Raw genomic sequence first — 14806 nt, forward strand, 5'->3', positions numbered from 1 at the left:
GAAAGCTGGGACTATGATCACTTTCCAGGTCTCCTGTCAGCCACTTTTGATCAATCTCCTCACGTAAGTGCCAGCTCTTCCCCCACTGTCCGTGTTTGAGGAGGGGGATCAGCAGGTGGCTCGGGGAGCTGTGTGATGGGGGTGACAAGGGCCATTCATTGAAAACCAGCAGCTGATCACCTTCATCTACCCCCAAGATGTTTTTTTGTCCAAATGACACATGAGGGTGCAGGGGGTCACATTTCCTGCTTCTCAGGGGAGCACGGCTGCCCTTGCTTGTGCTGTCCCTGACCTGTGTGGGGACAGTCACTCATTCTGGTGACACTGCAGAGAAGGGACAGCCCCACTAACCCTTGCTGGCTGCAGGGGGGAGCTGCCTGGCTGGACACAGCTCACTCCAAGTCTCCCAGCTCCTCTGATCCACTGCACTTCTCCTGAGGGCTGAGGTCTGAGGAGCTGTGCAGAGAGTGGTAATGGATCAGTTTGGATGATAATGAACCATGGAGTGTGTCTGACACTGCAAGGTAGAGAGCAGTTAAAACCCTGAGGTAGTACAATTTTACTTGTCTCCCCTAATATCAGCACAACTGACATGAGCATGGAGCAAAGCCACTGAGTAAGAAAATGCCATCCTAACATCCCTTTTTCAGGGTAAAACCGTCCTTTATCTCACCCAAACAAAACTGTGTGTAGTGTTTTTCACAGTCCCCAAATGAGCATAATAGCTGCTGGCAGTGAATCTACTTTCATCATTATCAAGGGCCTTGTGATTACCTGTGTTATTGGTTCCCGTTGAGATTGTTACAGTGAAAACCATTTGTGGAAAATTAAAATGAATAAAAGCTTAAAAATCTAGTGACATGGTTCACTGTTGTCTTCTAAGGAGTGAAATTAAACTACCTATGAAGGGGAGAAAGCCAAGAGCCCTTGTAAGCAGGAACATCTATTTGCATGGAGTGTTTACATCTAACAAATGTGCTTTATCCTTGATAATTTACCCTGTTTGGGTCCAGGAGAGCTCAGACAATGTTTAAGCATGGAGTGAGGAACAAACACTTCCACTGTGCTGGATTGAAGTGTGTGCACAGGTACAAGCCTGCCTGCAGAGTGTACTGACCTTTGGCAGGCTTTGACACAGATTTGAAAAGCGCCAGCTGAACTAGGAAAAAAAAAATCATAGGTGTGACATTAGATGGGGATTAGTTGTCTGGACCAGCTTTCCTGACTTTGGCTCTAACTAGTGTGAGCTGGTATGGAGACAAGTGAGATGAAGGACCAGCATCATGGAGCCTGGAGAAGATGCAATGCCACTGAAATTCCTGATACTGCTAAAATTCCACAAGGGAGCCCTGAGATCAGGAAAGTCTTTACATTTACTTCTTGCACATGATAAATCAGAAAATGGCTTAAGAGATGACAGGACATTTAAAGAGGGTCTTTCCAGAAGCAAGAGGAAAGGATGAGGCCACAAAGTTACAGAGACATTTATTCTCTCTAAATATTTATTTCTTCTAATTTTGACATCACTTGTCTCATGGAGGATAATACCAGTTACATGTTCTTTTTTCCTTGAACCCTTGCATTACCACTTCTAGCAGTGCTAGAAGGTTCTCCTGTGCTAAGCACACACCTGTGATATTTTTGAGGAGCCCTTTCTCACAGTGCCCACAATTTTACCTCTCCATTTTCTCTGGCCTGCCTGGCTTGGCTCAGGACAGCAGAGCCTGATCAGAGAAGGCAAGGTGCCTGAGATGGCACCTGGTAAGAGTGGAGTGGTGCTGACTGGCTAGGAAAAGCATCCAGAAGATGCATTTGGGGTAATTTTTAACTCATGTGCTTATAGTTCTAAGATTTCTTCAGGCAAGTCTCAAGACAGAATAAAATAAGATAAAAGATAAAAGAAGGCTTATCTGCAGATTTAATTGCAGATAATGAAGTATGGGAAAAGTGAGTCTTTTGCTACACAAAACGCAGTTAATATCTAGGAGAGATACCTCCAGCAGGACATGGCAAAACAGTGTGAAGAATTGTGAAACTTGTGCTTTACTGGAACTGTCAACAGTGGCCAAAGTGAAGAAAAAGTTAGAAAGGAAAAAAAAGAAAGGCACAGCCAAGTCAGGTGACAGAGAGATGACTCTACAGAACTACAAATCAAAAAAGGCAGCACAAATATGTAACATCAACATCCATTTTCTAGAGCAGGCAGGATGGTGCAGGGCCCTGCTGGCAGCTGTGAGAGCTGCTGGTACTCTGTTCTACTGGGTGTGAGCACTTCTCCTGGCATTTAGGCAGAGGAAACTGGTCTATACTGGGTTTTGCAGCAGAGTGATTTTTAGTAATATTACTAAAAAACAGAAGTTTTGGCTACCACCTGAAATCTGGTGCCCTTCTACAGGCCACTGCAAATCAATAGGGCAGCTATTAACCCAAATTGCTTCCAAGAGAAACTGGGCAGGCATTAGAAAAAGGGAATCTGAGTTTCAGTCAACTGATTGGGAAGTGGGGCACACAGGGATTACAGGTGTTGCAAAACTGCTCTGGAGGCTGAGATGAGCCCAGAAGCTGTATCTGTGAGCCCTATATAAGTAAAGAACACCACATTGTGTTCCCAATGAACTATAATGGTGTTTTTAATGTAGAGAGAAAATTCCTCTTTCCTGACAATTGCTGCAGAAAAACAGGTATTTTCTGGCCTTTTTCTCTCTATTGCTTTTATGCAAGAACTAGCTTCAACTCTAATTTTTCCTCGAATAGATTTTGTGAGGCTGCAGGCTGACCCAAAAGTCCGCAGCAAGCAGAAGAAAAATGCTGGTGCCAACAGCTCTGCCATAGCCTGCGGCAGCTCAGCAGTGCACTGAGCAGCCAGAGTATCAGAAGGGCAGTTTGGGAGCCCATTGCTGCTCATCTCCACTGCCTAATTGGCAGAAAACTCTGTAATTGCTAAAAGTCAACAACACCGAGAGTTCAACACAGAAATCAAACAGGGGGGCAAATTAAATGACTGTACATAGCAGGTACATGCTTCTAGGAGAGCCAAAGGCTGTTCATCTCACAGCGAGTGAGCTGCAAAGCAAGTCCCTAACAACACAGGCACAGAACCTCCAGCAGGAAACAGACTGACCTCAGTGAAAGTGCTGATGAGCGGGGAGTTTGGCAGGGGTTGAACTCATGGCACAGAAAGCAAGCCTTACATAGCTGAGTTAAGAAGTGAGAAGCCTTTGCTTTCTTATGTAAAGAATTTATAGACACACCTATCCCATGAGACCAGGCATAGCTCCTTCCTGCTTGAAGAGAATTGTATCTCTCCAACTCTGATGTATTTCCATGTGCAGGGACCAGGTTTTTAACTAACCTCAGGTAAAACTTGAGAAATGGCACTCAGTGAAATGCACAGGAAACATCCAGGGTTTATTCCTTTTGATTCATGTAACCTATCTAAATGGCCTTCTGCCCAGACTCTCACATGTCCCCCCTGCTGCATCATCTTGTCTCCCACTTCTCTGCAGGCTTATAGAAGAGCAGCCAAAACATGAGGGCAGAGAGATTTCAAAGAAGCAGTGCCAGCCTGCCCTATAAATAATACATACAGATCTTTTGTAGTGGTGAATTTTGCTTCTGAATCATCAACTGTGTTATCTTTCCCATTCCTGTCTTCTGCTGCAGCCTTCCTGTAACCCTCTTAGAATTAATGTAAACACAGACTTGAGGAGTGGTTTTTACTGTGGGTTCAGCAACCCATAGAACAGATCTTTCTACTGATTTTCTGCTTTCACTGACTTCACAAATGAGCAGGACTCCTTATCCAGGGAACAGGAAGGTGTGGAGCTGGTGCTCAAAGATGGCAGTAGAGAAAAGGCCTTGAATTATAAACAGCATTGCAGCTCTCAGTAAGAAAGGACATTAACTACAGATTATGAGAAAGGACATTAAATACAGTTTTTGTAAAGCAAACAAGACTGTATCCATGAGAATCCTGACCTTGACCATCCATTTTACCACTTCAGGGAGAAAAACTCTAAAGGTTTCAGATACTGGTGAGCCAGAAGTAGAAATTCAAAGACCTAATCAAACATTTGCCTGTAAGCCAAAATCTACTTACAAGTTATGGCTGACTTTGAGATAGCATGCTGTATCAGTACAGTGGGGTGTGAGCAATTGGCTGAGATACATTTGTGCAGCTTTCTTCCTTAAAACAAATGCAAAAGTTTGAGATTTGCAAATTGAAGAGCTATTGACCCAATAATTTGTTTGTTTTGCTTGAAGAGATGCAGATCCTGCTGAAAGTGTCATTCCAGCCAGGAAAATGAAAAAAGGGCAATCACTTCAGGAGCTCAGATGTGGGGCTGAATATTGTACTTTCATGTCTGAAAGGTTGCCAGAGTGAAAGAAATAAACATCATAAGGGCTGAACTGTGGCTCAGTGCATTTAAAATTATACCAAGCGTGCCAATGGCTCTGAAGCGGAGACTAAGTGCATGACACAGCCCCCCACTTCTTCTGCACGAAAATCAAACAGATCCTAAAAGCAAAGGAGATAATACCATCAGAAATAACACCCTGCAAGCCTCCACCAGATAAATTATATTTATATAAAGATGCAGCAGGTCCAAAAGCTCAGATGTACTGACTGTCATTCCCTCCTATCCATCACTTCGGTCTTGCTGGCTTTCTGAGGCTGAGCACTGAGGACAAACAATGCACTTGGCTTCCCAAATGTCCACAGAGGTCACTGCTGGCACTTTTTTCTCTTTCTACCACTTATTCTTCTTTGAGAGGCTGAACCTGTTTGTTGAGCACACTTGCCTCAGAGGAACAGACACACCAAGATCTGAACTGAGCCTTGCAGTTGTGCCTAATGTGTCTGTAAGGCCCCATATTTTTGGATGCCAGTGTCATAAAATTAGTTAAATTCTCACATGGCAATAGATGGAGTAGCTCCTGAAAGATGTGCATTTTCTGCAATGGAAATAAGTAGTGGGGAAGCAATGTAACAACCTAACCTGTCAGCACATAAAATGCTGTCCCTCCCCACCATCAAGGGGGACAACTCCCCCTTCTAAAACTATAGAAGCTGGTCCCTTCCTTTTCTCAAGGTACTGCAAAGCTCAGGGACAGAGACGGACAGGATTGCTGAGCTCTTCCTTTTCCTTTCTTCAGCTTTTGTACAGTCAGTGTTGGCCATTCAGGGGACAGGATGGAGAGCCCAGAATGGCACTGACAGGCTGCTGTACCCTGGTGGAAGCCTGACAGGGTTTGGGGTGTTCCCTTGCCTCCCCAGCCTCCCAGCACAGGGAGCACTGGCAGCGTGGGGACAATGCACTGCTGATCTCTGTATCCTTTCTTTTCTACCTCCATGCCCCTGGATTTTAGTATGTTCCAGGCTGTCCCTTTTGTGTGGGTATCCCAGTTTAGCTAAATCCTCTAAGACAGCACCATTCATACACAAACAGTGCTGCTGATGAGTCATGCCCACTTAATGTCTTGAAGGACTGGACTCCACTTGTCCCACTGCTGCTTTTCTGTTCCCCAGCAACAGCACAGGTTCTCAGGAACTTCTATCGTTTCCACTGCCTCCTGGTATTTTGTTCCCTGAACACTGAGTTCTCCCCATCTATTCCAGGAGCAGGTGGGCAGCTGGGTTACTTGGATGCAATTGCTTGCAGCACATTCCTCCGCTGGCATTTCTGCTTCCCCTCAGCCACAATGGTCCATTAATGATCTGTAACTTGGATCATTAACTATTATTTATGCAGAAACTCAACAGAACATTGTCAACTTGAAAAATCACGTTCCTCAATGAAAACATAAGTTGTTCCTAAAGCTAAAAACATTGACCAAATTTTCTTTTTCAATTTATTGATGCCCTTGCCAGCAAGCTAAGCAAACCTATGCCATTTTCTTTTTGCACTTCCATTTGTGTTTTCCAGTTCAGTCCTCACTACCACTGTTAGGTTTCATTGTTTCTGCCCAAGAAGAGCCTAATTATTAGAACACTATTTAAGAGAAGCTTCCCTTTTTAAATACATAAACCTTCTTTATCTCATATAGCTGTGCTTTCCTCAGGCATTTTCTAGCAGTGACTCTTTCAGTACAAAAGAATAAAGCTCCAAAGCCCTGTGATTGAAAGCATGCCAACCTTTATTGACAAGGAAGCGCCAAGGCTTTGGAGAACTGTGAAATAGAAGCCTATGGAGAAAGAGATGCATTATGTATAAGAAGATATTCTAGAAAATACCCAAAGGGAAAAATGAGCCAGCCTTGAACAACTGTGACAGACTTCCAGCCTCAGCACTCACATTTCTGTTGAAATCTGGCGATGAGAGCTGATCAAGAAGCTGAAATCAATGGAAAACAGAGATTCACAGGTTCCACACAGTGATGAGCCTCTGTATAAAGTCAGATGACTCAGAAAAGGAAAGTCGGGTGAAAGATTTGGTCACCAATTTCCCATTAGAAATTTTTAAGAATGGGGTTTTCAAACTCTGAAAGAGGCAAATTCTAGTTTAAATGTCAGGAGGCAATGAGAAATTGCATCAAGCTAACAAATGCATGGAAACAAAATAATCATCAGCAACTGTTTCAGCCTGGTTGTCTACACAAATGTGGCAGCCAAGTGCCAGCAGGCACAGGAAGGACTCAGAGATCCAAATGTAGTCAAGACATTGACAAAACAAATCACTCTAAAAAAAGGAGAAACCAGACTATGACTGGCAACCAGAATTATACATTGACAGCCTCCAGCCCCTCTCACACAGTTCAAATTCTTGAATGATCTTGCTTTATTGTGGGGCAGTCACAGGTCTTTGGAATTTCCCAATATTTCAGATATCTGATTCCAATAAGGAGCTTATTCCTTTACAGTTATCTTATAAACATGGTGAAGGAATTGATTCATAGTACAGGTTAATCCATTCCAGAGCCACTCCAAGCATCCCAAAACAGAGCCTAAAATGGAAATAGCCTAGTTATGCTTTTCCAGACAAGAAAATAAATGGTTTATATTCTAGCTAAGATGTGCAAATGCCAGCATTTTAACTTACAATGATACAAGGAGCACTTGTTTTCCAAGAAAATGTATCAACACAGTTTAAATCCCACTGTGATCTGCCTAGACCTTTTTTGCCTCATCCACAATATTTTCAGTCCCTAGAAGAAGACCCTTTTAAGGACACCCTAAGGAATGCCCTCTCTATCTACGAAATCTGGAGGCTGAGGAAGCTGCTGGTTTGTTCAACACCTATCCACAGCTTTCCCAACCCTAGTTTCCAGCACTTCATGCCAGGTTTGACAGGAGTCAGCCTGAAGCCTTGCCCCTTCCCACTTCCTCAGAGATTCCTGATGGATAGACCTGGGCTGCTGAGCATAGCAGCACCTGCTTATCTCTTCATTTATTAAAATTCACTTTTAAGTGTTTCACCCCCATAGTTCTTCAAACCCTCAACTTACTTTTCTAAATATCTTTTTGAAATAATTGTCCTCAAGGAATGGGGTGGACAGAATAGGCTCCTTCAGCCTATCCCAGCCAGAGTGTCACTTTTTCAGCAAGGCCTATTGTAAAGTCACAAACAATTGTTCTGCAAATGCCATTTCCAGAAATAGCATTTGGGTAGTTTGCACACTACGTTTCCATCTGGAGATTTTTTCTCAGTGGCTCCAAACCCATGGATTCATAATGGAAAATACTGTCATGGCTTGAATAATACCTGCATTGAGCAGAGAGCAAAACTCACTAAGGAATGAATCCCAAAGCATGCTGAGCCCTCCAGGTCCAATTTCTAAAGTTGTTAAGCATGGATGTATTTTGTTTTAAGCAAGCTGCTATTGTAGCACCTTGCAAGATTTACTGTTTGTACCGTGGTGGCACATATTGATTCCTGGGATGTGCGGAGCTGAAACAGTTGTTGCAGAAAGAACCTCTCGAGCATTGGACCTGGAGTATTGTATGTTGGCTCACTGCTCCAGCCAGTTCACTCACTCAGTCTCTCCCCCTGCTCATCTCTAGGTATCCTTACACATCTCTCCTGCCTTACTTTCCAAGCAAAACCTCACAAAACATCTCAGACTTGATTTGATTCTGACATCACACCTAGGGCCCTTGAGCTCCACAGTCACATCCTCGGAAGTGTTTGAGATGCCATCTGTGTATGTGAGCCCAGTATCTAATTTGCTTAATGAGGCACATCAAACCCACCCAAATCTACATCAAAATGTAATGAATGGTGTGATGTAGAAGCAACCTTTGATTCACCAGAGTAAATTAATCAGTAGTTGAACTCTGAGGAAGTTGGTGGAGTTCTTTGACTACAGGCTGCTGGGGTCTTTGCAGTAGGGCTCTTCATGTTTTATCTACTGAAACAATGAAAGCCAACTCATTAAAAACATCAGCTCTCTGGAGTTATCAGATTTCAGATTTAATACAATTTCTGCACTATTTCCTGCTGTAATTTCCAGCTAGCATGGCTTGAAGCATGAAAATTGGCACAAAATTAAGAGAACCAATTTGGATGTATTAATTTCATCTTATGCTTTCTGTGTAAATCCCATGATTTCTTCTTCTGGCCTGCTGGATTTGTCAGCACAAACAACCTGGAAGATTCTGTGGCTTTCACACAGTGGTTCCCACGTAGTTTCACCACAGTGATGGTATTGAGGTAACACAGTAGCAAACTGCATTTTAGATCTGCTCCTTCCTTGCAAGCAAACAATAGACCAGGATTATGCCAGGATCATCCCAAATCCTGCAGTTTGGCTGTCTCAAGGTGAAGGGGTGGCTGTGAGCAATGAATATCAGACAGTACAAGGCTGGGGTTTTATTAAAGGCTGCTGGGAGCCAGTTCAGAACATCCTTCCCAAGTGGCCAAACCCAAATGCTTCAGGCAAAACTAAATTTGGGGTCTCCATCCCTACAGAATATGAACCTTTTTCCCCATTACCACTTGGCTCACAGACCCAGCAGAAAGGCAGAGGTGTTTCTGTACCTTTCTATTCTGGAAAGATGGGCCCAAGGGCAGTTTTAGTCCCCAGGGAACACTCCAGGGAAGTGACAAGACCAGGGAAATGGCTCACCCTCCCAGGCTCCATGTGCCAGAACAGTTTTCCAGGAGGAGTGTCCCCCACAGAGTCAGTCAGTGACCCAGGCAGAAGGGCAGGCTCTCTCCAGGCTGCCAGTGACTGGCAGGAGTATATGGGCATCCAAATGACCAACTCAGCCAGAAAACCTCACACTGGCCAACTGCAGACTGAATTTGATGATAAAGTTCCTGTCCTGATGTACATGAGCCATCAGGTGACCTTAAATAAAAAAACTGTGAGTTTAAATGGCAACTGATTATAGCAGGTTGCGTTGACTGTGTGGGGTTAAAACGGCTGGAAAATGGGCTTCTATAAAATCCCTCTTTTTAATGGCATGGACTTCTAACAAACCTTTTCTAAGATTTGTGAGATTCTCCCGTGAAAGGGGATGTTGTATGTTGGTATGGGAGAGTAACATCCAGTCTCTATAATTATTTTACTGTCTTTAATATCATTGCTTCAATATTGCTTCAGAAAATAGTGCACTGTGATAGCAACTATAGCTATCTACACGGTGCAGTAAATCATTCTGATTAGGGTAATTTATTCTAATGATTATCATTAGAATCATCAATAAAATAAATAATTAATCTTATTAATATATCTGGGTTGCCATCCTTAATCCCATGGAACAAAGTCGCACAAAGATCCAATTGCATCTATAAAAGACTTTGACTAAGTCTGGGACTAGGATTGGACCTAGCCACATCCATACTCCTCTCTGAGGAGTTTAGAAGGACAGGGAGTCCTTTCTGCACCTTGTGACCCAACAGGAGAGCTTCTCTAATAAACTTAGTCCAAAGCTTCTTTCTGCTCACAGCATTGATCTTGAGGAGGCAATACAAAAAACTTGCTCACATGCCATGTACAATTAAAGTTTTAAATGGACATGGTGTAAATCAGACCTCATGTCAAATGGAAAGTGGTTAAATGAATTTTCTCAAGTTGATCATATTTGTCTTCCCAAACTTTTGCTATGACTTTGTTTGGTTTTTTTTTCCCCTCAAGTGTTGCATCTTTGCACTTCCTATTAGAGAATTGACCAAGGTCCAACACTTATTAAATCCAATGAGGGAATTAATTTACATCCAGATCCAACTCAAACTACATCACAATGAAGTTGTTTGCTTCTGTTATATAACTATATGTATGGGAAATAGTTGATTATTTGCAATGAAGAAGGTTTTAAATTTTTCCACTTTTCCTTGGCTTTTGTTGTGTGTTTTTTTGGCAGAACAATGAAGTATTCTGCAGTCCTTACAATCCATTCTTCAGAATTGCTTCACAAATTCAAAATCACAAATATTCAATGCTTTATTTAGCATGGACTACTTTTCTTTTGCAGGCAATGTATAGCAGTCTATTTAGAGAGAAAAGGTCATGTTATGATGGGCCTTGCACCTCACATCTTAGCTCAAGTCTCTGAACAGAAATTTATAACCTTCTCCTTTGTCCTCCTTCATGAATGCTCCGAAAATAACCTTGGTATTTCCTTGCTGTTGCACATCTTGGTATTGAAAATTACATTACTGATGTGATTGTTTGGGGGAAGGAAATATAAAAAGCACAGCTCAGGAAGAGACATTAGAAATATGGACCAGAGTTTGAAATAAAGTTTTTCATTAGTTTCCAAGTAGAAAAATCGGTGATTTGAAAAATGGCTTAAATGTATAACATTTATCTCTTTATTGCCTGTATATATTACCCAAGTGTTAGGTAAACATCCAGTAGTTAGACAGACAATAATCTTCTGTATCTTTAATGCCAGAAGTCAGACAGAGTTATGATGTCTCCTGATTTCATCTTAAAGCAATTGTAGCTTGAAGAATTTTCGATTTTCATACACAATAAAGTTTGCCTTTAATACATCCACAACTGACTTGCAACAGTGACTTGCATTCTTCTTATGGAAATAATATTTTTCGTTTGATGAATTTGGAGGCCAGAGATGGCAAAAGAAACATGGGCAGTACCTGAAAGCAGTCAAGTGGCAAAGTTGTATCACAGCTCAAGAATTCCTGGCTTCCAAATTCCTCTTCAGGCTTGTACTAAACTGCTACTGATGAGCTTTACATGCTTTACAGTCTGCTATACATTCAACTCCCACACACACCTTGAGCAATGAGGTACAGGCACATTTTCTTATGCAATTAAAAATAAAAGGAATTAAACATCAGGGAAGATGGACTTGTAATTATTGTGTTTCTGTGCGGAAAAATAAATTTTAGGTCCATAGTTTTACATCTCCTTTTAAATTTATTTATATGGAATGAAATATGATCTGAAGAGGATCTGTCCCCTTGAGATGTGTCATTCTGTCCCCATCTATAATGTACAAACTGGAAAAAGCAGGTTGGTGTACCAACAGTAAGAAAAAACACATATTCAGTAATCCATGCTGCAGGCACCATCTATCTTTAGTATCTTAACACTTTTAAGATGATGAAATACCTTCTGCACCACTATAAAAAGGCTGGGCTTCTGTTTGCTATTTCACATGGTCAGTACTTGAACTATGGATAATATTTAACCTTGTGCTCATGATCAGCTTGAGAAACACAATTTATAGGATCAAACTCCTTTAGCCCTCAGCCCCCTGTTCTGTATTTCTACGGATGGGGCACAGGAGCTTTGCTCTGTCCAGGAAAACCTTTGACAGCACTGTAAGGGAACTGTAGGAGATTCAAAAGGCAGTTGTTTTAGGCACACAGAGGAAACAAAGCACTGTGTTCTATGAAACAGGCCTGGGTCCCCTCATGTGGTTTCCAGTGTGATCATGGAGACTCCCATGTGGGAGTATATATAAGGGTAGACTTTGGGCCACAGTGTTGAAAAAACAGCTCTGATGATTTCAGCATGAACAGAACCATAATATGGAGTCCAAAAATGCATTGAGAGAAGCCAGGCTGAACAAATAATTCATGATTTACTGGAGACTTCTCTGAAAGGAGCCATTACATGGGAAAGGTAATGGTGGATGCAGCGAACTGGAGATTTAATAATGGACATTTATGAATGCCATCAATGTTAATTCTTTTTTTGTCTGCTAAGGACACAGACAGGGCAAGCAGATACCTCAGTGTATAAAGCTCCATCATGGGTGGCTGCACTGTGCTGTCACTGGGCCTTTTGCTTTTCCTCTCCAACATCTTTGAGCTCAATGGCCAACTGGAGTGACATGATTCAAGGGTCCACTTGTCTCTCCTTTGCCACCCAGCTCAGGGTTGGAGGGAATGACACAGGTCTGAGGCAAGTGGACTCCTGCAAAATCCACCATGTGCTTCAGTCTCCTCAAGAACCATGAGAATGATTAAGTGATATTTTTAAGAGCCTCCTGGTGTTTTTCATTCCTCCCCTCTGGAATTCAGCAAGTTAATAACTTCAGCTTGTTTCTAGCCACAAACACAGAAAACACAGCAAGGGCACAGAAGCTTGTCCACATTGGACCAAAGGCCTCTCTATTGTGGGATCCTTCTTCAGCAGTCAACAAATTATCATGAGCATATGGGGTAAAATTAATTCCTTCCTCTGACTATGTGGAGGTGGATCTTCTGAACAGAACCCCAAGGCCAGTTCAAGGCAGAAAGAGAATCAGACATTGGAAAATCCTGGTGACTTTTCAGAAGTTTAGCAGACCCATCTGCTTCATCCACTGCAGCCAGGAATTATTTATTCAAGATGTTTAATACAGCAAGAGCGAGGCTAAATATTTTATATGTATTATACACACATATATTTGCAATTGATATTAGTTTTCCACCTCTTTTTAATGTTTGCTGCAAAGAACACTCTTTAAGTGAGTGTTGCCTTTCTCCTCAGATGGTAAAAGCACCTGCAAACTAATTTTCCCTTAATCTTTAAATCAGCAAGTACCAGTTTGAAAATGATGCTTCCGTCTCTTCCATATTTTCTTTGGGAACAAGCACAGCACACAGCCTCTCTGAGACTTCCCATCTTCTGCACAGCTTCAGCTGAGGAACACAGGGGTTATTCACAACCACCCCTTCCATCTGCAATTCATTGCACAGCTCTCAAAAGCAGGTTCTGGAAAGTTTGGAAATTTCACTTGCCATGCTTGATGAGAGTGTGGAGAATGATCCCTTCTTTTGCACCAGTGCACACAAAATCTCTGGGCTCCCCTTTTCAAATCCTGCCTCCAACACCACTGTGACACTTTGCAGCATTGCCCTCAGCCAGAGCCATTGCAGCCCCTGCTTACCACGCTCAGCACATAAATCCCTGGGAGGCTGCAGCTCTGGTTTCTCCATCAGGGGCCCTCATTTGTCAGAAACTCAGCCAGGCTGCAGAAGACAGGTGTCTTTTCCCCTCCACACTTGCTCCTCTCTTCTCTCACGCCCTGGGTCCTGGCCAGGGAAGGACTGAGCAGAACACTGTTTTAGGTAAGGGTGTCTCTATCTGCAGGCCAAGGTGAGCATGGGCAAATTTCCTGCCTTTCTCCAGTTCCAAAGAGAAAACATCCTTTGTGCTTCTCTGCCTCACAAAAGGCTTAACAGCCTCAGAGCCTTTTTGCTTATAAATTACCTTTGAACAAACTTTAAACTGAGCTGGGATTCCTGTTCTCCTCCTTCAGCTCAGCAAGTGCTTTGTCTCATCAGGGTGAGATCTGTGTGAGAACCATGAGTCCCACTGCTCCAGGAGGAGCTCTTGTTTTTGGGTTCCAGCCTGGGGCAGGTACAGAGGAGGGCACAGAAACCACAGGATCACTCTTAAAGGAACTGCTTCAACACTTTATTTCTCTGAAAATGAGGAATGTGTATTGGATGCTCAAATCATCCAGGAGTTACCTACAGGTTAGTTCTGGGTACAGGCATAACTGTACCCACACGTAACTGGTTTTTAAATAAGAGATGTTCATATGGAGAGGGCATTCCACAGGATTTTCAAAGTATTCCAGAGTCCATACACCAGCTAGGTTCAGCTAGCAATAATACTACCAGGGTTTGATGTTACCTAACAGGATTCTACATTACAAACAAAGTGACCTGTGTTTTCATTTCCAGAATGAAATCTAGACATGTCTTCAGAGAGTTGTTCTGTGACTCAGTTCAAAACTACTGACTTAGAACATACACAGAATTACACCCAAAGAAGGCACTGTCTCAGGTATGAGAAGCTCTGGGGACGTGGGGATCATTACCAGGATTTCTCTGTCAACTCGTCTGTCCACAAACAGCACCACACTAATGTGATTATACCATTTTTCTTCCAGGGAGGACTTGGCTGTGAATTTCATGAGCTACCACCTGCATCCCACCCTGTGTACAAACACCACGTGCCCAGGGCTATGAGCAGCAGCACTGCACCAAGAGAAGACACAGCTTGGCTTCAAAAGGTCACGAGAACTGCCTTGGCTCTGCAGCAAAAAAAATACTGAAAGTGTTGGGTGGGAGAAAAGAACTTTCTGCTTTAAGCACTCCTGCAATTAAGTCCTTCTGCAAAATACATGGTTTCTTCTAGTAAGTGGAGACTCAAGGGGTTCTGAATTTAAATTAACTTCCTGTGCAAAAAGACATTAAAACTATCTAGCTCCATTTTTTTTCTTCATGCCATCCTGCAATTATAAGGAACTTTATCAAAACCACCAAGTATAGAGTAAGGAGGCCTTAAAGAAGCTCACAAAATCATTTCTGTACCATTATTTTAAATAAGAGTGAGTTGGATTTTATACTTCAGCAAAGAATATGTTAATACATTTAGCCCAAATACAAGGTAT

The sequence above is a fragment of the Parus major genome, chromosome 4 (genome assembly GCF_001522545.3).
Source record: "Parus major isolate Abel chromosome 4, Parus_major1.1, whole genome shotgun sequence".
NCBI lineage: Eukaryota > Metazoa > Chordata > Aves > Passeriformes > Paridae > Parus > Parus major.